This window comes from Tamandua tetradactyla, chromosome 16 (genome assembly GCF_023851605.1).
Source record: "Tamandua tetradactyla isolate mTamTet1 chromosome 16, mTamTet1.pri, whole genome shotgun sequence".
Classification (NCBI taxonomy): domain Eukaryota; kingdom Metazoa; phylum Chordata; class Mammalia; order Pilosa; family Myrmecophagidae; genus Tamandua; species Tamandua tetradactyla.
In genome coordinates this window covers 66,162,266-66,184,517 of record NC_135342.1, presented here as the reverse complement: position 1 = coordinate 66,184,517, position 22,252 = coordinate 66,162,266, and the positions used below count along the sequence as shown (strand labels likewise).

At 35.7% G+C, this 22,252-nt stretch overlaps 1 pseudogene; it reads right to left on the bottom strand.

Moving 5' to 3' along the window:
• Nucleotides 1–1,114: 1,114 nt before the first annotated feature.
• Nucleotides 1,115–2,080, bottom strand: LOC143660357 (ribose-phosphate pyrophosphokinase 1-like; annotated as a pseudogene).
• Between the last annotated feature and the right edge of the window lie 20,172 nt (nucleotides 2,081–22,252).

Below are 22,252 nucleotides of genomic sequence, written 5' to 3'. Positions count from 1 at the left end.
CCATTAATTTGAAAAGTGTATCTACTAACTATTGGAATAATGTCTATTTTCTTAATCCCACAAATGTTTTACTAGCATTGTTTTCTACAGTCAATTTTTATTTACAGGCATACATACTTTTGCTGTGTTTGCTTTTCATTCATTTTTTAAAAATCTTTAAAAACTTTTTTATGTAGATCCACAAACACACACATAAAAGCACTTTATTAGTTTGCTCAACAATAGATGATAACATCAAGCTTTTTTAACAGAAAAAGTCATTTGAGAGGCCAAACAGATTCAAGGATGGAAGATGAAAATTAAATATTTAAATTAAACAAAAGGCACTACACCATCACCTAAGATCAACTACCATGGTGGCAGCAGGCTAAAGAAGATTAAGCTACAGCAAAATCATCTCATGTAAATGTTAGAGATTATACAGCTTTTCATAGGACAGTGGTACACTGATCATTTGGCCCTAAGAGGATATTTGGCTGGGAAAAAGTCATGATGGTTGAAGGTAATGCCCAAATCAAAAGGAACAGGTACAAAGGAGAATCCAACATACCTTCCCCTAGGTGATGGTGATGGACGAGTTTTCTTCCTAAGAAGCATTTGCTGCAATGTGCTGCCTCCTCTCACGACTCTACCCAATGACTGAAAGCTGCCAGCCCCTACTTTCGGGGAAGTTCAGCAACCAGAACTATGTTTGGAGTTGCCTAGGGCTCTAGTGGTAATAGCATAGAATTTGGAGAACTTGTAACACTTTGGGGATAAGGGAAACTAGGCTGATTTTGTTGTTAATTGCTCTGAACAAAGAAAACCCTGAAGCATTTGCATGCAAAGTAGTCTAAACTTCCTTAGCACATTCAGACACCACTACAGGACACCCTCAAAAGTCTGAAATCCTGTTGCAGCTGAGGTGTAGTTTAAGCTGCAAAAGTCATAATATCAAAGAGGCCAGAATGGGCCAAGGCAGGTAGGAAATTCTAGCCGTTAATCTCAATCTGCCTTTTCTCAATTTAGGATAAACTCTAATATACTTGATGTGGAAGGCAGAAAGCTACACTGGAGCAAGCTGGGTCTTCTGCTGAGTTTTTCATCAAATACCAAGGGAAAACAAGGGGCTTGATTTATTTTTTAAAAGTCTCAGAAGTTATTCTATTACAAAGGGACATGGCTGAATACACAGGAAACAGATTTTCCATTGTGAGTTCTCCTGATGGCTTCTGCAAAGATCATGGAAGTATCAATCACCTGTATTTTGGAGCAGTACTTCATCTTATCATCCTGAAGTATGGTATTGGTGACTACTACGGCTTCAAAACACACACTGTTGATGTGAGAAATGGCTGGACCAGAAAAGATTCCATGTGTCAAGACAGCATAAACTCTGGTGGCTCCAGCTAACAGAAGTTTGTGAGCTGCAGACAGATTGTGCCATGAGTATCAGCCATGTCATCCACAAGGATGGCCACTCAATCCTTCACAACTCCTACCAGCATGTGGTCCACTTCACTGGCCTTCTTCTGTTCTTAGTGAATCAAGGCAAAGTCCTCATTCAACTGATGTGCAATGGAGGTCACTCTCTAATAGCATCTAGTGAGACAATTGTACAGTTCCTCCATTCACAGATATTCTCCTTTATCCACTTCAGGACAGCTGGGATAGAAATTGTCCACTGGGATATCAAAAAAGCCCTGAGTTTGAGAAGCATGTAGGTCCTTCATGATGATGTGATTTGTTCCTGCTACAGATAGCATATGTGTGACAAGCTTGGCTGAGATTAGGGCCCATCTTCTCATCCTGCCAGGCAAAAGGGAAGCATGGGATGACTGCAGTAGTCTGGTTGGCTGGGGCAATCTTGCATGTGTTAATCATAATTAAAAGGTCCATGAGATTGCTGTTGATTTCACCACAACCACTATGAACAATGTAGACATCCTCTCCATGTATATGCTCTTCAATTTCCACACAACTTCTCCTGGTTGCTGAATTTCTTAGGTACCACCTTGCCAAACTCCAGGCCCAGGAAGTGGGCAATTTTCTGGGATAAGTCCTGGTGAGAGCTGCCATAAAAGATTTTGATATTCGGCATCTTGGCAGCTATCCTAGGCAATCTTCACTCATTGATTGCTGCTGCTGCCAAGACAAGAACGGAAGTCATACCAGAGACTCTGTATGAATAGTTTCATTGCTACTTCGCCATCTTCTCTTCATTCATTAAAAAAAAAATCTCTATTGTAGTAACACATAGATACAACTCACAATTTCCCATTTTAACCACATTCAAGTATACAATTTGCTGGCATCAATTACATCCACAATTTGTATTACCACCACCACCACCATCCATTACTCAAACTTTTTCATTACCTCAAGCAGAGATTCTGCACTGACCTAGCGATAATTCCTTATTCCCCTTCCCCTCTGGCCCCTCATAACCTGTAATCTACTTACTGTCTCTAAGAATTAGTTTATTCTAGGTATTTCATGTAAGTGAGATCATACAATATTTGTCTTTTTGTATCTGGCTTATTTCACTCAACATGATGTCTTCAAGGTCAATGCACGTTGTAGCATGTATCAGAACTTCATTCCTTTTTACCACCAAATAATTTACATTGGGTGTGTATACCATATGCATTCATTTGCTGATGGATAGGTGCTTTACCTTTTAGTTATTGTGATTAATGCTACTATAAACATTGTTATACAAACATCTATTTGAGTCCCTGGTTTCAGTTATTTGGGGTGTATACCAAGAAGTGGGGTTGCCAGGTCATATTATAATTCTAAGTTCAACTTTCTGAAGAAGGCTTCATTCATTCTTGAATTTCAGATTTTCCATTTGGAAACATTCTTTGTTGCCTCAAGTACGTGTAATTTTTAGTTTCCTTTAGCAAGGTTTGGCTGGTGGTAAATTTTCTCAATTTCCTAAGTATGGGGATGTAATCAATTTGTTTTTAGTTCACTTTTATACTAATGGTGTAGGCCTTTGGGTTCCCTGCTTTAAGGAGCTATTCATCTGGGGAGGTGTTGGATTTTGACCTCTATTCCTTGTACCTTTAGAAGTCATAAAATCTAAAGCTTATGTTTCGACTCAATTCAACAAATGTCTTCAGGGAAAAAGCTGGCTGCCTACTTTTCTTCCGTACTTGCCCTCATTTAGTTTGAGACTGGATTTTCCCTTACTTTCCTACCAATTCATGGGCATAATTAAGTTTTATATATGTTTTTAAAAATTATTCAGCATTTTTAAATGATTTAGTAAGAAGCTGGTGTTGGTACTTTAACCACACTGTCAGAAATAAACTTCATTTCCTAAGTTTTCTTTACTCTCCCTTTTCCCTCTCTTTATACTGGTTTGGGATTTAGACATTGTCATTTTGTTGTTTTAATGGATAAACTCACAGATTAACCACTGCAAATTCACTTAAAGTCTAAAATCAATCAACATAACTTTTACTAAAACCATATAAGGACTTTTGGAATCTATAAGCAAAACTTCCCCCTTCTTATATGATATTATTTTCCAGTGTTTTAGTCCCATTCTTAGTCTTCCTCTTCAAAAATTTTTATTTTGAAATAATTATATATTTATTAGAAGTTGCAAAGATGGTAGACAGGTCCCGCATACCTGTCATTCAGTTTCCTTCAATGGTTACATGTTAAATAATTGTGGTAAATATAAAAACCAGAAAATTGAGATTGTTACAGTATGTTTATAGCTCTATGTCATTTTACCACATGTGCAGATTCATATAACTGACATTCCATCAATCTACAGAACATTTCATCACCATGAACTTCTTTTATGCTACTCCTTTTAGTCACTTCTATTCCTCTCATCCCCACCATCCCTAACCCCTGGAAGTCACTAATATGTTCTCTTTCACACTAATTTTGTCATTTTGAAAATATTTATACAAATGAATTTATTCCTTATGTGACCTTTGATATTGGCTTTTTTTTTTTTCACTTAGCTTAACACCATTGAGGTCCATCCAAGTTACTGTGCATGCCAATAGTTTGTTCCTTTGTTTTCTTGAGTAATATTTCATGGTATTGTTATACCACAGTTTATTTAATCAGTCACCTAGTAGAATACTTATGTTGTTTCCAGTTTGGAGCTCATTCTTAATTTAAACATTCTAAATTATTTATAACTACTATCATTGTACATAACCGATGCTTTTTGAGGAATTTTCCATATATTTACCATTTTCTTTCTTCACTATTCTTTCTGGCATCTCACTACTTTCTTCTAGGCTCATGCTGCTATTATTTGAAATAACATTCTTTAGTTAATCTTTCAGAGCGTCTGTTATTAAGTAAAGTCTTTCAATTCTTGTTTGTTCTGAAAATAGCTTTATTTTGCCCTCATTCTTGAATAATAGCTTAGTTGGGATTATGTGTCAATCAGGGTCAGTCAGAAAAAGATAAACCACTCCAACTAAAGTTAAAAAGGAATAAAAACAATTTATGTACGTAAAAAACTATCAATCATTCATCAAATATTATTTGTCCTTCATTCTTCTATCAGCTCCCCCTAGAATGCTTATAATTTATATGTTGGATCTTATTTTATCTTTCATATTTCAAACTATTTCATATTTTCAGTCTCTATAGCTTTGCACTGCATTCAGGGTAATTTGCCTTAGTTTTTTTTTTTTTTTTTTTTGGCATAGGCAGGCTCTGGGAACCGAACCCAGGTCTCTGGCATAGCAGGCAAGAATTCTGCCTCTGAGCCACCATTGCACAGCCCCAGATCTATTTGTAAGTTGTTAATTTGTCTTTCACTGGTCATTTTTTCCATGTTAATAAGTTCTATCAGAGTATTTTTAAGATCTGACTTTTCTTATAATTGTATCTTTGTGTTTTATTTTACTTAAAAATTATTTTGTACTTTTCTATTTTCTGCTTAATTATCTGAAGTTATTAGAGGCTAATCCTTGTATATATTGAGTGTACTGATTCTTGTTCATATTTCCTTGTGTATTTTGTAAACTTTGGAAAATCAGCCCATGCTACATAGTGCTTGTTCTAGTTTGCAAGCTGCTGGAATGCAATATACCTAACATGGAATGGCTTTTAAAAAGGGGAATGTATTAAGTTGCAAGCTTATAGTTCTAAGGCCATGAAAATGTCCAAATTAAGGCACCAATAAGAGGTTATCTTCGCTCAAGAGAAGCCAATGTAGTTTGAGGTTTTCTCTCTCAGCTGGGAGGGTACATGTCTGCTAGCTTTCTCTCTGGGCTTCTTGTTTCATGAAGCTCCCCTGGTGGCATTTTCCTTCATCTCCAAAGGTCTCTGGTTGTGTGGACTCTGTTGGTTCTGGCGCTCTAAACCTTTTTCCAAAATGATTCCCTCTTAAAGGACTCCAGTAAGCAACTCCACCTTGAATGGAATAAAGACACATGTCCATGGAAACCAAATAATCAAAAGTTACCATTCACAATTGGGTGGGTCACATCTCCATGGAAACAATCAGAAAGCCTCCATCCAGCAATATATATATGGGGGTGGGGGTGGGGGTGGGGGAATGCATGGTCCAGAAATCAAACCTGAGTCTCCCATATGTAAGTGAGCATTCTACCCCTGAACCACCCGTGCACCCCCATCCAGCAATACTGAATGAGGATTGAAGGACATGGCTTTTCTAGGGTACTTTATACCATCAAACCAGCACGGTGCTCTTCTGAGAGAATATGGTGTAATGTTGGTTGAGGGTTCATTCATCTCGAATTGTTTTTGTCTTAGCTTTTGTAAGGTATCTTGGAATATTAATATGCAGAAGCTACTTTGAGGTAGGAGTGTAAATTTAAACCTCAAACCTCAGAAAGGGTATGCCTTTGGTTAGAAATTCTTGGGGAAGTTTTTTTAATCCACTTGGATATAGACCTTAGGGTAAGAAAAAAAAATATTTGTGGTCTGCATATGATGCAGAACAGATTTTTTTCTTCTTAAAAAGTCTGTTCTTTGCTAACACTTCTAGAACTCCTACTTTACACCGGTGTCTCAATTTTAACTCCTTTCAACACATAGGCTTCCACCCTTGTCTCCCAATCTTGACTGGCTAATAAACCTACATCCTTGGGCCAGGATACCCATACCCCAATCCTGGTGTGGCCCAAGCCATTATGCATGCTTATCACTGTATTTTCTTTTAACCCTTTCCAATTTTAGACCTTGAGAATTTCCCTTACTTTCTTGCAAGCACAGCAGTATATTCAAAGGATAATTGCTGCATTTACCTAGCATTTCTTGGTGATTAGTAGTAGAAGACTTAAGTTAATTCTAGGTTATCTACCCAGGAATTCTCTTACAAATCTTTTATCTTCTGTATATTCCCTACAACAGCACCTGGCGGAGGTTCAGTAGTGAACTTCTTCACTAATTCTCTCACTGATGACTTGGAGTAGTTAGGTTCATGTGTCAACTTGGCCAGGTGATGGTTCTGTTGTTCTGTTGCTGTGGCCTTAAGTTTTACCAGCATGTGACATTAATCTATCGCTGACTGTATTTGTGGTCGGCTAAGGGGAGTGCCGCCCTCAGGTCAGAAGAGAGCTCAGCACAGCTCAAGAGCAGCTCAGATCCAGATGTTTGGAGATGCAAAAGGAATCACCTCAGGGAAAGATGTCTGAACCCAGAAGCTGGAGAGAAGTCCAGCAGACGTTGCTGTGTACCTTCCTATTTGTAACTAAATAAATTCCCTTTATAAAGGCCAGTCCATTTCTGGTGTATTGCATTCTGGCAACATTAGCAAGCTAAAACAAACTCTTTCATTAATTCTCTTTTGCTCAAACTTCTACTTCCCAAATAGTTCATTATAAAAACTTGTGAATTTCTTCTCTCATGGACATGATTTAAACTAGTATAATTTTCTCCAATTTACTACTACAGTAGTAATGGTAATTTTATCTTCTGCATCTTTCGCCTTCTGTTTTCCCCATCTGCCAGGCATCTTTTTAATATGAAACTCTTGCTAGGTCATTTTACTGCCAATGTGCTCACAAAAAATCTTATTGATTTTTATCATTTTAAACTCTTTTTCTCTTTAAACGGTTATCCTTTGCTATATTTTTCACTGATTAAGTAAGCATTAAATGTGGGTAGCACAGAAGATGGCTCTTGATCTTTTGCTGTAGTTTATATTCTGCTTCATTCTTTTTTCTTTTTTTTTTTTTTTTCCTTTTACATGGGCAAGCCACTGGGAAATGAACCCGGGTCTCTGGCATGGCAGGTGAGAATAACCGTTGTCCACTCCTGATTCATTCTTGATAAAGGGAGATTTATTTGCAGAATAACTACTTTAATTTCCAAAAGGAAATACAGATATTATTCTATACTTCTTTCATCATATTTCTGCCACATTTCACATGCCTTAAGGATATGGCATGTATTTGCTAAAATATACGAATAATCTGAGTGTGTAATAATTTTGTGTTCACATATTTATAAAGTTATATGAACCAGAAACTTCTTCATTTTATAACTCAGCCCATCCCTGGATGTTACATTTTATTGTCTATCTTCTCTGAAATCTCTGCCAAACCTGTATAAGGTCAAGAATCCAATGGACATTTAAATATATTCACTTGTGACAATCACGATGATTTCACACAGGCCTTTTGAAAATGATTTTCAGAAATCATCAGCTATTCTTTGACACAGATTAAGAAAGTTATCCTCAGAAGAGATGATTAACTTTCCATCATAGAAGAAAAAAATACAGCAAAAAACAAGTGAGATGGAGTCTTTTATTTTTAGTTATCTAGCTAAAGTTTCAGTATACTATAGCATTAGGCACCATGAATATTTTTCATAAATAAAATTGTTTGGAAATTCAAGTTGTGACATAAAATTGTATGATTTAATACATCTCCGTATATTGTGGTATGCACTAAGAAATTCAGATCTGTGGTTTAAAATATGCTAGCATCTAAGCATTGCTACAGAGCTACAATTATGTCAATGTCCATTCTATGAACATTAGTACTGAAGACACAAATACACTGCAGTAAGCTGATTAGCAATGCTATTATGCACAATATACAGTCATAGAATTAGAAAGAGTTTTATTCACAGTTATGTTGAGGTTATGGGGTTAGGATAACTTCCATTTCGAAAGAAGGAAGAATCAAAGTTACCAAGATGGGAAAAAGTAAATCATCAATTTAGCTGTTGAAAATATCAGTTTTAAATAAAATAACTTTTACCTTTCCATGTAAAAATTAAAGTAGATCATGAATTAAATCTTCACCTACTAAATGAGTTAAAAAAATGAAATAAACCTTCAATAGACACAACAGCTAAAGAATCTCTTGTCATCTCGTTGTTTACCTAAGAGAGAATGGTGCTTGGTTAGATTAAGAAAACCCTCATAAAAATGTTCACTTCTTCCCCTAAAAAGGAAAGATGACAGGGACAAGGGGAGGTGAAGAGGAAGAGGAGAGAAGGCACCAATAACAAGTACTTGGTTGTAATGATGATGAGAATCCATTTCTTTTGTGCAATTTCTTAAGTATTCCTTCTTGATATTCCTTCTCAGCTTAAGGATCTACAAACTATCCCTAGGTCAGGTCATCTGTAATTAGCTAAGACATATAATTATCTTTGTTTTCAAAGGAGAATAATGTGAGTCTATCACTTATCATATCTACAGATGATTTCTACTGTCTGAAAGTTTAGGTGAAAATACACTTAAATTTAGAGACAAGTTATTTTATTTCTAACATGATTTATCAAATTGGGACATCTCATCTCATCATTATACTTTGTGGAGGGATAAAGATGTCTTATCATTCTGTTTTAGAGTAAGAAACTGGATCATTTCTTTTGAAGTCTCATGATTATATTTAAATTTTATACACATGCCTTAAAATGAAAAAGCATTCTCACAGATCCTTGCATTACCTAGGAAAATGTCAATTACAGCTTTAAATAACATTCCTAGACACAAAAGGAAGCCCAAAGTATTGCTCTTCAGAAGGATGGGAGGCTAAAACACACATACACACACATATACACATACACACACACACCACAGCTTCCCAGCCTCCTTAGAGAGCTATTTCTGTTTTTATAATATGGTTAAATTAGGATTATGCAAGGAAAAAATTTCAAAGGATTTATCATTTAACACTTTAATGGAGTTATGAAGAGGAATTATATTGACGAGGTCATGCCAAAATTTACCCTCAAACTACAAGACGACATCCTATGTAAGTCAGCAACCATTTCAAACATAACAGCTACAAGAAATTACACTTATTACTAGTGTATGTAGTCTAGTATACTGAGAATCAAAAGATAATAGCTGTAATTCAAAAACTTCCTACTACAATGTTACTAATATCTCAATCACCTATAAAATAAGTAGAAGGTTCATAACATAAAGGCTAATATAATCATAATAATGAAGTAAAAATTTGCCTCTTTCTCAGCCTATGCTACACCTTCTTATTATTTTAAGTACAAAGTAAATCAAAGCAGGAAAGGAAACAGAGGGGAGGGAAGGGGGGCTAATAATCTTGTTTGAGCTATATTTGGAAGGTTTAATATATTTTAGCAATTACACATTATGTAAAAACACATAATGCTAATACAATATAACAGGTAATGTTTTACTGATTCTTCTTATGTACTTACATATTTTAAAGATTAGAATATGTCTTTAGAAAACATTGTATTAATTTATTATATCTATTTTTCAATAATTTTAATTCATTATACTGTATTAAAACACAATTATATTCTTCTAAAATACTACCATTAACTTTTAGATATATAGTAATATATGATCCAGTACACAGGTTATTCAAGGCTGCCTTGAACTTAATACCTCCACTTGAGCTCTATTTAGTAAAGGAAGAAAGTAGTGGCAAATTATTAAATAGAAAAAGATGTTGAAGGGCATTTGGAGAAGAAATGAAATCACATGGATAAGGCAATCAAAAAAAAATCTTCCTGACTACTATTCTTTTTTGCCTGGTTTTGGGATATTCACCTGAAGTCTGGATAGGGCCAAGTAAGTAGTAGGGGTAGAAATATTGACTACAGAGATAAAGACAATAAAGATAGGGGTCAAACAAAACATGTGATGTTACTTCCTTACATAGAATTCTTCTATTCTCTCAAGATCACCACTTTGCTATATATATATAAACTCATTAAGTTGAACAAACACAACTTGTGGGAGATAATGATAAAGAGACTTTATTGTTGTCTCTCAGTATCTCTTTTAATCTATTCTGTGGGGCAAGCCCATGCCTATGCATTAAATTTAAGGAAAATTTCATGTTGTTTTCTGTTCATTTCAAATAATCAAACTCAGTAATTAATATACTGGTCTAGTGTAGTAATAACTTTAAACTTCAAAATTATGGCTACTTTCCTTTCCCCTCAGTCCTGCTAAGCTAGCTGATCACCTGCACTAGGAGAGAGGGTATCTGACTCTTATATTCAGATTCTTTGAGTTGGGTGAAGGTCTTCGTCCCTGCTTACTGCCTCTGAAAAGATGGAAGTTAACTTCAACGTTAGGATCACTGGGCTTCTTCAAACAGTTTATGGATCTAAGACAAACCATGCCTCATCTCTCTTGTATGTATGGCCCACCTGTGATACATGATATACTTATGCGACATTTGCTCCAACATCTCTGGGAATGCAGCTCACCTGACAGAGTCATATTTTTGTCATTCCACCCTCAAAGCAACTGGATAATCAGTCAGATAAAGGGAAATGCATTCCCAATTCTTTCTCCTTGGAGGTGTGATGAGATGCTTGGCACACAAACAACTCTATTAAAAAAACTCTCCTTTCCTTAGTTTATAACCTCTCAATCCTTTTATATTCTTGACATGATTAAGTAGGTTAAGAATCACATAACTGTTTTTTTCTGTCATCCTCATGTAAGAACTGGAGGGTGATTTCATATCTCACCTTAAAATCTTTTGTCTTAGAACCTCAGCTAAAACAAACAGGGAGAACATTTTAAGATTCTTTTTACACATGCTTTATTGGTTTAAAATCAGCTCCTAATTATTCAAGAAGTGAGGGGAAATAATTCTTTTTCACCAAATAAGGAAGTGCAAATGCTCGCAAATGGTTTGAAAGTTTTAAAGCTGAGCTAAGATCACCAACTGAACAGTATTCACCAACCATATGCTCATCTCCATAATAATTAAATTAAAATGTGGAATTACTGGCAATTTTCATGGAACAGGGTTGAAGCCCAAATCCTAAGAAAATGGATATGTTACTCTGTACCTAAAACTGCTCATCTTATTTCCATACACTATAGAAGCTAGAGGCAAACCAGAGCCCAAGGGAGAAAAGTATCTGTCTTTTGGCTTCATTATCTTAGGGAACTTACAAGCTCTAAAGAAACAAGTAACATTACAGAGGTCATTAATTTCCTGTTTATAAAAATAGAAATTGTATATCAAAGAAGATAGGGCTCTATGAAAGCCCCAAATGAACTATGTGGAATGAATAATCAGGAGCTGAATTTCAATCATTAACATGGAGAAATGATTTTTAAATGGGCTCTGTTGGATTTGGAAACTTTCTTAAGAACTTTCTCAAGGAGAATCAACTTTGACTTCTGTGGCATTTGGGTTTAAAACCCCTTATGGAATATCAGAATTCTTACTATTTCAACTCAATTCTTCTATTTTTGTGAACACCTGAGAAACACTAGTCACACCACTATGGAACATTATCTCCACACTTGCCATACTACAAATCTTTCATTTGGCCTTTTCAAATTTTACTTTTTTTTTTTTCAACCATTATCTATTTTAAAAGTAGCTTTAGTTAGTTTGAATTTTAAGTATTTGTGCATAGTTTGTCTAGAAAGAAAGATCAGTTTCTAGAAAAACTTATTACTAACAATAATTAAAACTATAGTAAATATAATATAATAATCTAGAAAGAAAGAATATAATAATCTAGAATGAAATCCATCCAGAAACCATCTCTTTGAGCAACTATTCTAGGTTGTTGTGCTACAGGGCTAGAAAAAACTCTATGAGGTATCCAACTAAGGTACACAGCAGGCATGAGAAAACTAAGAGGCAGCATTAACTTAAAAATTCTTGGCATCTGTAGGCTGAAGTCAGACATTTATCATCTGAATGTAGAATTTCATATCTAATTTTATGGAGGCTGTTTTTCGTTGTTGCCACTTCTACAGCTTAATATTACTTTGTTTTTACATTCACTTTCACAGGTTATGACCCTTGGAAAAGATTTATACAAACAAATATTTATAAGCCATTCAGTTGGCATAAATTCAATCGAATCAAATGATCAGTAGGCACATTCTTATTTTCAGTTTTCTATCTCTTTTGAAAAGGCACTGGAAACTTTCATTTTGTAATTAATTTCAAATCGGCCCATTTCCTAGAACTAATTCAGGCTCTAGGCCCAATGGACAACTAAAAAAACGTAACATGGCTTCCTTTCCTTCAACTCTTACCTTGTGTATGTATGTGTGCCTGTATGTGTGTGTGCATGAGTGTAGAGTAAACATTATTTCTGTGGCTTTGGGCCTAGATGCTAGTTACTCAATTTGCTATAATTCAGTATACCCCCTGCAAAAAATATATGCTTCAGTTGCAATCCCCACCTCTTTAGCATTTTTATGTAGGCAAGCTTATCTAATAAATTTTTATTAATGCAGCCAAATACCAATTGCCACCTCAAGCCCCCTGTATCTGGAGTACTACCATCAGAAATATTCACAGAGAATAAGAAATAATAATGTTGGGAAGGTGGGAAGGGTAAAATAGCAATACAAATAATTAAATAAAAATGCTAAAGATATAATATCTGTTTTTTGTTTAGCCCACTGAGCTTGACAGTTCCAGATTTATCTATGTTTAAACTGATACAAAAAAAGGGAAAGGGAAAATGCTTATAGGAGATTATTAAGTAGTGCAGGAAAAATAAGAGGGGTTATTACACTGGTAAGGAAAGGAGAAACTCAGTGAAATTTCTTTCTACAGATTTGCCTTTGTGATCTGCAAGGTGCTGCTCCCCTGCTTACATTCTGTTACCCTGGCAACACACTCCTGTAAAATAAAGATTATTAAAGCGCATATGATTATTTTGCTGCTGAGTGAATAAGACAAGCCGCTTCTGAAATACCTTATCAGAGAAATTCAATTTTAGGCCAAATTGTGTTTTTGCCTCTTTCTAGCTTTCTCCTCTCCCACCCCCCACTTCAGAATAAAACCATCAACTCCACAGTTAGAACATTATATTTTGTAACTCATTCACACCATTAGTACTTTTAAACTAGCCTTCTTTTAATTCCATGAAAGCACTTTCTGCAATTTTTTTATAGCGCCAGTCAATTTTCCAGAATCCACCATCTGTTTGCAAATCACAATTAGAAGGCAATGTGCCTTTGCCTTGATTTTATTATATAGTAGAAACAGAAATATTATATCCTATACAAAATATAAATGTATATATTTTACACTGAATATGAAATGTGTGACCAATTGATGATGCAAAGAGCAAAGATAAGGTAAAGGTACCATTTTAAAGACTGCATATCCAACCATACTAGTTATCTTTTTTTTTGTATAATAAAAAGTTTTATATTATAAACCTATTTTATAAGTTATCCTATTTGTGTTTAGTACATTGGGGTTTCCCAACTGACACTGTTCTTGGGTGATGTTATAGAGATGGACAGCTTTAAAGGCACTTTGATAACATTTACACCTTTATTGTATAGAGTACCCAATACTCTATATTTGCTATTTGGTTACTGAAAATAATAGAGAAAAGATTCTTGAGATCCCTGAAACTACTTAACAAATTTCATAAGGTTCTCCTAATACCAGGTAATTTCCTGAAGAGACAGTAATGGCAACTCTGCTAGAACTATTCAGTGATTTTATTAGAAACCATAGCTTTTAGCATTGCATGTTCAGTATCTAAGCAAAGGTCCATAAGAATAAATACATTGGTAACAGTAAACTCATATTGTACTCATGCTGCTTATGTGTGAAAAAGCTAAATTTAAAATCTTTCAATACAAGTGTGAAGTCAGTTTTGAAGTTAAGGAAGAAACGGAATCTGATCAGAAAGAAGGGAAGGTTCCAACAGAGGCAACAGAAAAAATTCCTTATGAAACTCCTTATGTTTCTTAAGGGTGATGAGAGGTATAGGTGGACAAGAATAGTTCAGAAGAAACATTTATCCTATAGTATCTTGACAGTGGATGGTAGTGATGGATGACATTGTTTCTACTGAGATTGTTTATGGGACATTTTCTCACTTCTATAAAACACTAACATGTAACTTGATGCCATTGTGTCAAAGCAAGGGGAAAAAAGCAGTAGCGTATAGTGCTAATATTCTAATAACATGCAAGCATCATCTGTGAACTATCATTTTCAGACCCAACCTAGTACCATCTTCTTAACATTGATTAAGCAGACAGGCCCACAGCCTTTTTATTTGCTAACTACAATCCCTACTCAATATATGGAATGGCATTTGTATTTTGAAAGGTTTAGAAACTCTAGGCATAAGCAGAATATTGTGTTGGTTCTTTTGATGGAACAAACAAATTTAGTATTGTACACCAAATCTTTGGGATGCTAACACCATTGAACTTATGGCTATAATTCGCTCCCAATAATGCCCAGAAGGTGTCACCACAGCCTCATTGGCTTAAAGGACTTGGGGACATGTGGGGGAGTAGAAAGCAAAGGGAGAAAAACAGACACAAAGAAAAAAAAATCTTCAGGCAGACAAAGGCAAATAAGACAATTGCCATTTAATGATATTCTCAAATATAGAAAACCAAATACTCACCACCCATGCTAATACTATAAAATCACTACAGGAGAAGGTGGGCCTCCACTCATTAGTGAGAGTAGAGTGGGAGATTCAAGGAAGGTGTTACTTGGAGAGTCATTTTGTGGAAAGTAAAAAGCAGATGATAAACAGGAAATATCCGTGTTCTCAACCTGGTCCAAGTTTTCTCACCTTACCTAGCTTACGTCATAAACCTGTCTAGTTGTGCAATCTGCACTGGACTGCATGAAAGGGAAGGTAAAAGAGCAGATATGAAGAGGTGCTAGAAAGAATAAAAAACATAAAACAGTCTTTTATTGAAAATCTGCAAAAATTAACTCCAAATTACTGCCACAGTCAGAAAAGAGGAGGTTTCACGGCACAAAACTTGCTGCTGCTCTCCATCCTGCTTTATTGTGGTATCTTCACTCATGTACCAGTAGTTATAAGCCATCTACTTTATAATACTACATCTTTTAATTTCCACTTCTCCCCATTGTAGTTTAATTAAAAGACAATGACCCTTTTAAAGTAGTCTATTGGAAAATATAAAATTGCACCATTCTATCAAAGCTTAAGATATCTTTGTTCTAAGAGTCTGAGAAGAATTAGAGATATCACACTTGGTACTTTATTACATTCCAGACTCCGCCGTTTCCTCATCAGTAGGCTGTTGGTTGGGATAGCTATTTGGAACCAGAAAGGCAGTTCAACCACCAACTGATAAACAGAGGCCAATTAAAAATGTAATGGTCAAGCCAAATCAATTTGATCTATTCTATAGATCACTATATCAACTTTTTAATTTTTAAAATATTATTTTTGAAACTGCATTCCTCCTATGTTTAACTGACATAAGTCTAAAAATTTGCAGACTTTCTTATAGGATTATCATTGACTCAATGTACTTTTTAGGACACCTGGGCTAACAATAAGATAGATACGGTCAAATGTTATCAGATGACACATAGGTCTCAATGCTTAGCTTTCCTCCAACTCTACAGCCCAAATCTATTAATTTTGGCAAAGAGCACCAAGACAAATCCGTGTCATTTGAAATGTTCCATGGGAATCTTTAGAAATGAAGGTTTTGTCTACTTTGAATGGACATTAAAATCACAAGGACTGCTTTATAACAAATTGCAGGCTGTTCTGTTTTATCTTGTTTGACAAGATGAAGGGCTGAACTTGCCCAGGAGGGATGAGATACAGAGGCTGGGTAGTTCAAACTTGAGATTTCAAAAAAACCACCTGCTACAATTAGGAAAAAAGGCATGAGGAGATTCATTTCAGCAGATAGTTTTAATCTATCATGAATTATTCTACTTTCCCTTATTTATTTCATCATTACAAATCTAACTAAAATCATGTTTTTCCAATGTTTCACTCCACACCAGTACTACAGCTCTTATTAATCAGCTAGCAAAGCATTGGCATATACTCTTGCCCTTTTTAGTCACTTGATTCTGGTCCTTGTTATCTTAATTCTTGATATCTCACAAATTGAAATTCTTTTCAGTGCTACTCCTGTCCAGTCATTATTATGCTTCATCCTTAAGTACAACTGTCCAGTGTCCGGTGAAATTTTCTGTAGTTTTAAATTTCTTCTTGCTGGTCTATAAATATATGTAGAAGAAATCATTACATATTTCAGTTAATTAATAAATGCTGTGCAGAGCATGAGATTTAGGTAGAATTCTTCATCTACAAATTCCTCACACAAAAATATTGCTAAAAACTACCCAAAACACCAATCAATTCATTAATGCCAACTCTCTGTTGCCCTTCTGCAATTAGGACTACCTCTCACTTCCTGGTGCATTTACACATAGATATGAACACTCTGGAATACTAACTTGGAAAAAAGTAATGCTTCTTTTTAGAATGTAAAATTATAATAATTACCCCTCACCCCTTTCCTCAAAATTCTCAAAGTTATATAGTCACAACTATCATTCTATAAAAATCACCTTACAATATGAAACTAATGAAAATAGAACTATGGAGAGAAAATAGTCTTTCATCCCCCTCCAAAAGCTTTAACAATAACAAAAATGATAATTCATCGGGAGAAATCATACAGTTCAGGGAATGTCCCTCAAATATTCTGAAATCCCATACAACAGTAAAACTATATCTAGAGCACTAGCCTAGTGCTGAAAACATCCAGTCTGTTCCCTTCTCAAAATCATCATTTTTCTGTACCAAAATGTCATTCAAATGGTATTAATTTGTCAAAATGGAGAAGATAATCGAATTTCTCAACAATTAAAATAGAAAAGCATTAAAAAGTGATTTAAAATATAGGCTTTCAAATAAGATAGACCTGAGTTCAAATAATAGTTCTATTTGATTACTGACAGTTCTTAATCTTATCTTATTCTCATATTTTTCTAAGAAATAGGAAAGTAGGAAAAGTTAATCATCTCATTTTATGAATCTAGTAAAATATGCATATCTAAGACAAAACAGAATATAAATATATTATAATTAATATAACATATAAACACAGAGAGAAGAATCTTAAATAGGATAATTATGAATAAAATCCAGAAATTTATATTAAAAATGTGAAGAACTAGCTGAATTTAGATCTCAATATTGTTTTGGTTTGCTAAAGCTTGCCAAGACACAGAAAATGTTGGCTTAACAATGGGGATTTATTAAGTTACAAGTTATAATTCTAAGGCCATGGAAATGCCCAAATTAGGACATCAACAAGAGGATCCCTTCACTGAAGAAAAGCTGATGGCATCTGGAGTTCCTCTGTCACACGGAAAGGCAATGGCATCCGAAGTTCCTCTATCACATGGGAAGGCATCTGCTGGTCCTTTGCTCCCAAGTTCCATTGCTGTTAAGTTCCATGTGTCTATGCTTGCTTCTCCAGGAACTCCTCTCTGAGTTCTCTGTGTCCTGTGGATCTCCAGGGTGTCTCTCTCTCTGCATCCTTCACTTGGTTTCATCTCTCAGCTCTCTGTATCTCTCTCTCTGTTTTCTGTCTTTTATTCTCTTCATAGAGGACTCCAGTAAAATTATTAAGACTCATCTTGAATGGGGTGGGTCATGGAAACAACTAATCAAATGTTCCACCCACAATAGGTCTGCATCCACAAGAATGAATAAAAGAACATAGTCTTTTCTTGGGTGCATAACAGATTCAAACCAGCACAAATATCATAAAACTTACTAACGTAATAGCCCTCACTGATACAGATTAAAAGATCAAACATCATTATTCCCTCAACAGATGAATTTCACAAAATAGTTTTTTCTGCAACACTTATGCATGACAAAACTTTCAGCAAATGATAATGGAAGGAAGCATAAGCCACTGCTGAAAATGGACAGTAAACAGGGTGGACCGTGGTGGCTCAGCAGGCAGAGTTCTCGCCTACCATGCCAGAGACTGGGGTTCAATTCCTGGTGCCCGCCCGTGCAAAAAAAAGAACAGTAAACATCACCATTATTAGTGAAACTACAAAAGCTTTTCTACTAATATCAGAAAAACATAAGGAAGCCCCCCAAAAGCCCCATCACTTTTATTGAGAAATTCTACCACATAAGGTCAAAAAAGAAAAGGAGGTATGCTGGTTTGAAACTGTTAGATACCTCAGAAAAGTCAAGCTCTTTTTTTGTTTTGCATGGGCAGGCACTGGGAATCGAACCTGGGTCTCTGGCATGGCAGGCGAGAACTTTGCCTGCTGAGCCACTGTGGCCTGCCCAGCCATGCTCTTTTAATCCAATTTTGTGGGTACAAATTTTTCATTATGTGGCTCCCACAGAGATGTGACTCCATCCAATGTGTGTCTTAATCCACTTACTGGAGTCCTTCAAGAAAGGGACATTTTGGAGAGGACACAGATGTTTGGAGGTACAAAAGGAAAATGTCCCAGGAGGGATGCCAGAAACTGAGAGTGCCCTTTGAAACCAGAAGCCTGCAGAAAAGGGACAGGAGATACAGCCATGTACCTTCCATTTGACAGAGAAATCCCGGAAATGATCGACCCTTCTGGCCTTAGAACTGTAAATTTGTAACCTAATAAATCCCCTTTGTAAAAGCCAATTCATTTCTGGTATACTGCATTCCAGTATAGAATTAGCAAACTGAAACAGAAGGTAAAGAATTAGAAAGGAAATGGACCTTATTGGCCAAACTATGACTACATAACTAAAAAGGTTTATTAGAACTAAAAAGACAGTCTAATGTGCACAAATCATACAGTCCACTGATAACCATCTACAAAAGGCAATACAAGAAGATATTTCATTTCCAACAGTAAAAAAGAAGAATAAAAACAAAAAACATATATAGTAGCTAGGACTATGCCTCCCAAATTAAGAAATGTTGCTGTAAGACTAAAGAATCCTGGAATAAATGGAAAGATACACCATCTTGGTCATGGATGGGGAGACTAAATAAGATAAAGATAGAGTTTTTTTTCCCATATTATATTTATCATATTCAATGTGATGTCAATAAAAAAGTCTAGAAGTTTCTCCATGGAATATAATAAACTGATCCTTCTATAAAAGCAAAGGGCAAAGAAAAAAAAGATGATTTTGTTCTTGATGAAGAACATGGTTGAAGAAGTTTTCTTCCTAGATATCAAGACTGATTATAAAGCTATAATTACATGACAATAGGTATTAGAGATGGATTGATAAATATTCCAGTTTAGCAGAATGTTATATCCAGATACCAACATGTAAATATATGTAATTTGAAATAAGGCAGAAATGACACTATTGATCTATGAAAAAAGACTACTAGCTGGATATAAAATTAAGGAGAAAGAGCTCAGGGACTAAATCCCAGAGTTAAAACTTTAAAATATTATAATGGATAGTGTACAACAAAATATTACAAGACAGGGTACATGAGTGGTTCAGTGGTAGAATGCTTGCCTTCCATGCGAGAGACCTGGTTTCAATTCCCAGACCATGCAAGACAAACAACAAAACAAAACAAAACAAAACAGGAAATGATGCCCCATCTAAAAGAAAAGATAAAACTTCAGAAACCATCAATGAAGACTGGACTTTGGATTTAATAGACAAAGACTTTTAAAAAATGATCATTAATATGCTCAATGAGATGCAGGAAAACACAGAGAAAGAACTAAAAAATATCAGGAAAACAATGAGTTAACAGTATGAGAATTTCAATTAAAAGAAATTTTCAAAAGAAACCAAATAAATATTGAGGTTGAAGACCACAATGACTTCAATGAAAAATCCCCTAGAGGATTTCAACATAATATTGGAGCTGGCAGAAGAAAGAATCAGTGGACTTGGAAGACAAGGCACCTGAGATGATTCAGGCTGAGGAATAGAAAGAAAAAATAATGAAAACAATTGAACAAGGCCTAAGAGATCTGTGGCACACCACTGTACCAATATATACATTATGGTAATCTCAGAAGGAGATGAATGAGAGAAAGGGTAAGAAGAAATATTTAAAGAAACAATGGATAAAAAAACATATTTAATGAAATTCATGAATCTGAATATTCAAGAATTCCAAGGAATCCTAAACAGGTTAAACCCAAAGAGAAACTCATTCCAAAACACAGTACTCAAACTGTAGAAAGCCAAGGACAAGGAGGGAGCTGTGAAAGCTTCAAGAGAAAAGTAATGTATTAGGTACAAAGGAGTCCCAGTAAAATTAACTGTCTATTTATCATCAGAAACCATGGAGACAAGAAGGCACTGGAACAAATATTTAAAGTGCTGAAAGAAAACAATCAACAACCAAGAATTTTATATACAGTGAGATTATCCTTCAAAAATGATGGAGAGAAAGACACTCCCAGATAAACAAAAGTGGAGGCTGTTCTTTACCACCAGGCCTGCCCTATAAGCAAGGATAAAAGGAGTTCTTCAGAATGAAAGGAAAGGACACTATAAAATGGATTGAAGAGGAATAAAGAGGTTAAGACCTCTAGTAATGATAACCATATGGGTAAGTATAAATGCCTGAACTACTGTATTATATATTTTTGGTATATAACTCTACTTTTTACTTTTTCAGGATCTAAAATGCAAATATATAAAATGTAATGATAAATCTATGGTTTTGGGTGTGCAATGTACAAAGATACAGTATCTATCAACTATAAAAAAAGGTGTGGTGACAAAGGAAAAAGGAACAGCATGTTATTGAAAATTAAGTTTGTATTGAATCAACTATGATTGATAAAGAATGGTAGTGTTAAATTTAAGTTCTATGGTAACCACAAAGGAGATATATAAAAAATATAGATGGAAAGAAATAATAAGGGACTCAAATAGTACAGTAGAAGAAATAAATACATTTGAAAGTAGGGATTAACAGAAGAGTTGATGGACAAAAAAGGAATAAGACATACAAACGCCTAATAGCAAAATGGCAGAAGAAATATAGACATTATCAATAGTTTCTTTCAATGGGTTAAATTCTCCAGTCAAAGATAGAGATTGAAAGAATACATAAAAAATTTGACTCAACTTGTTTATAAAAAGCTCACCTTGAATTCAAAGACACAAATAAGCTAAAGTGAAAGGATAGAAAAAATATACCACGCAAATAATAACCAAAAAAGAGTTGGGGGAGCTACACTAATATCAGATAAAACAGACTCAAAGTAAAAAACTGCTATGAGGGGCAATAAAGGAGTCAATTCAAAAAGAAAACAAAACAGGAGTTCCAGGAAGATGGTGGAATAGGATAGGTCATGTGCACCTCTGCTCCAAGGAACATCTAGAGAATGGATGGGAAGGTGACGGGGATGGTGATTCTAGGATATAGGTGACCTGGGAGGATCCTCTATACCAGATAGGGAAGCCGTGGTTGCAAAAGTAGTGCAACCCCATCCTGGCCCCTGAGCTCTGTGCATGTGTACATCACTGTAATGACCTCCCAGATACGTACCCGCACCTGCACCCAAGCCATGACCCCCAGCTCTGGGCAAGCACTGACCTGCACATCTGGGCCACATCTGCCCCCAATCCAAGCAGGCACAGCCCTAGCTGGCTGCCACTGAGTTCTATGCATGCACCCACCAGGGCTCTGCCCCCTAGACCCGAGCACCCCAGGGTCCCACTCCACAGACCCACACACACTTATAGCCACATCCTCCCTGCTGGGTGCCCACATATCTGTGCACTGACCTCTTGACCCTTGCACCCCAATCCATAGCTCCACACATGTACATACACTTGCCCCATGATTCGGCACAAATGTCCTGCTTCCACACCTGGAAGGTGCTCACATGTGTTTCTGTGCTACATAGCCTCCTCTGCATACATGTGCACCCCTGTTCCAACCCCCGTCCCTGAACCTGCACACCGGCACCTGTATCAGGGCCCCATCTGACATCATCCGCCACTGACCTATGCCCCACAACACCCATGACCTGTGCCTTCCTCCCACACACTTGTACATCTGCAAAATGGGCCCCCTGAC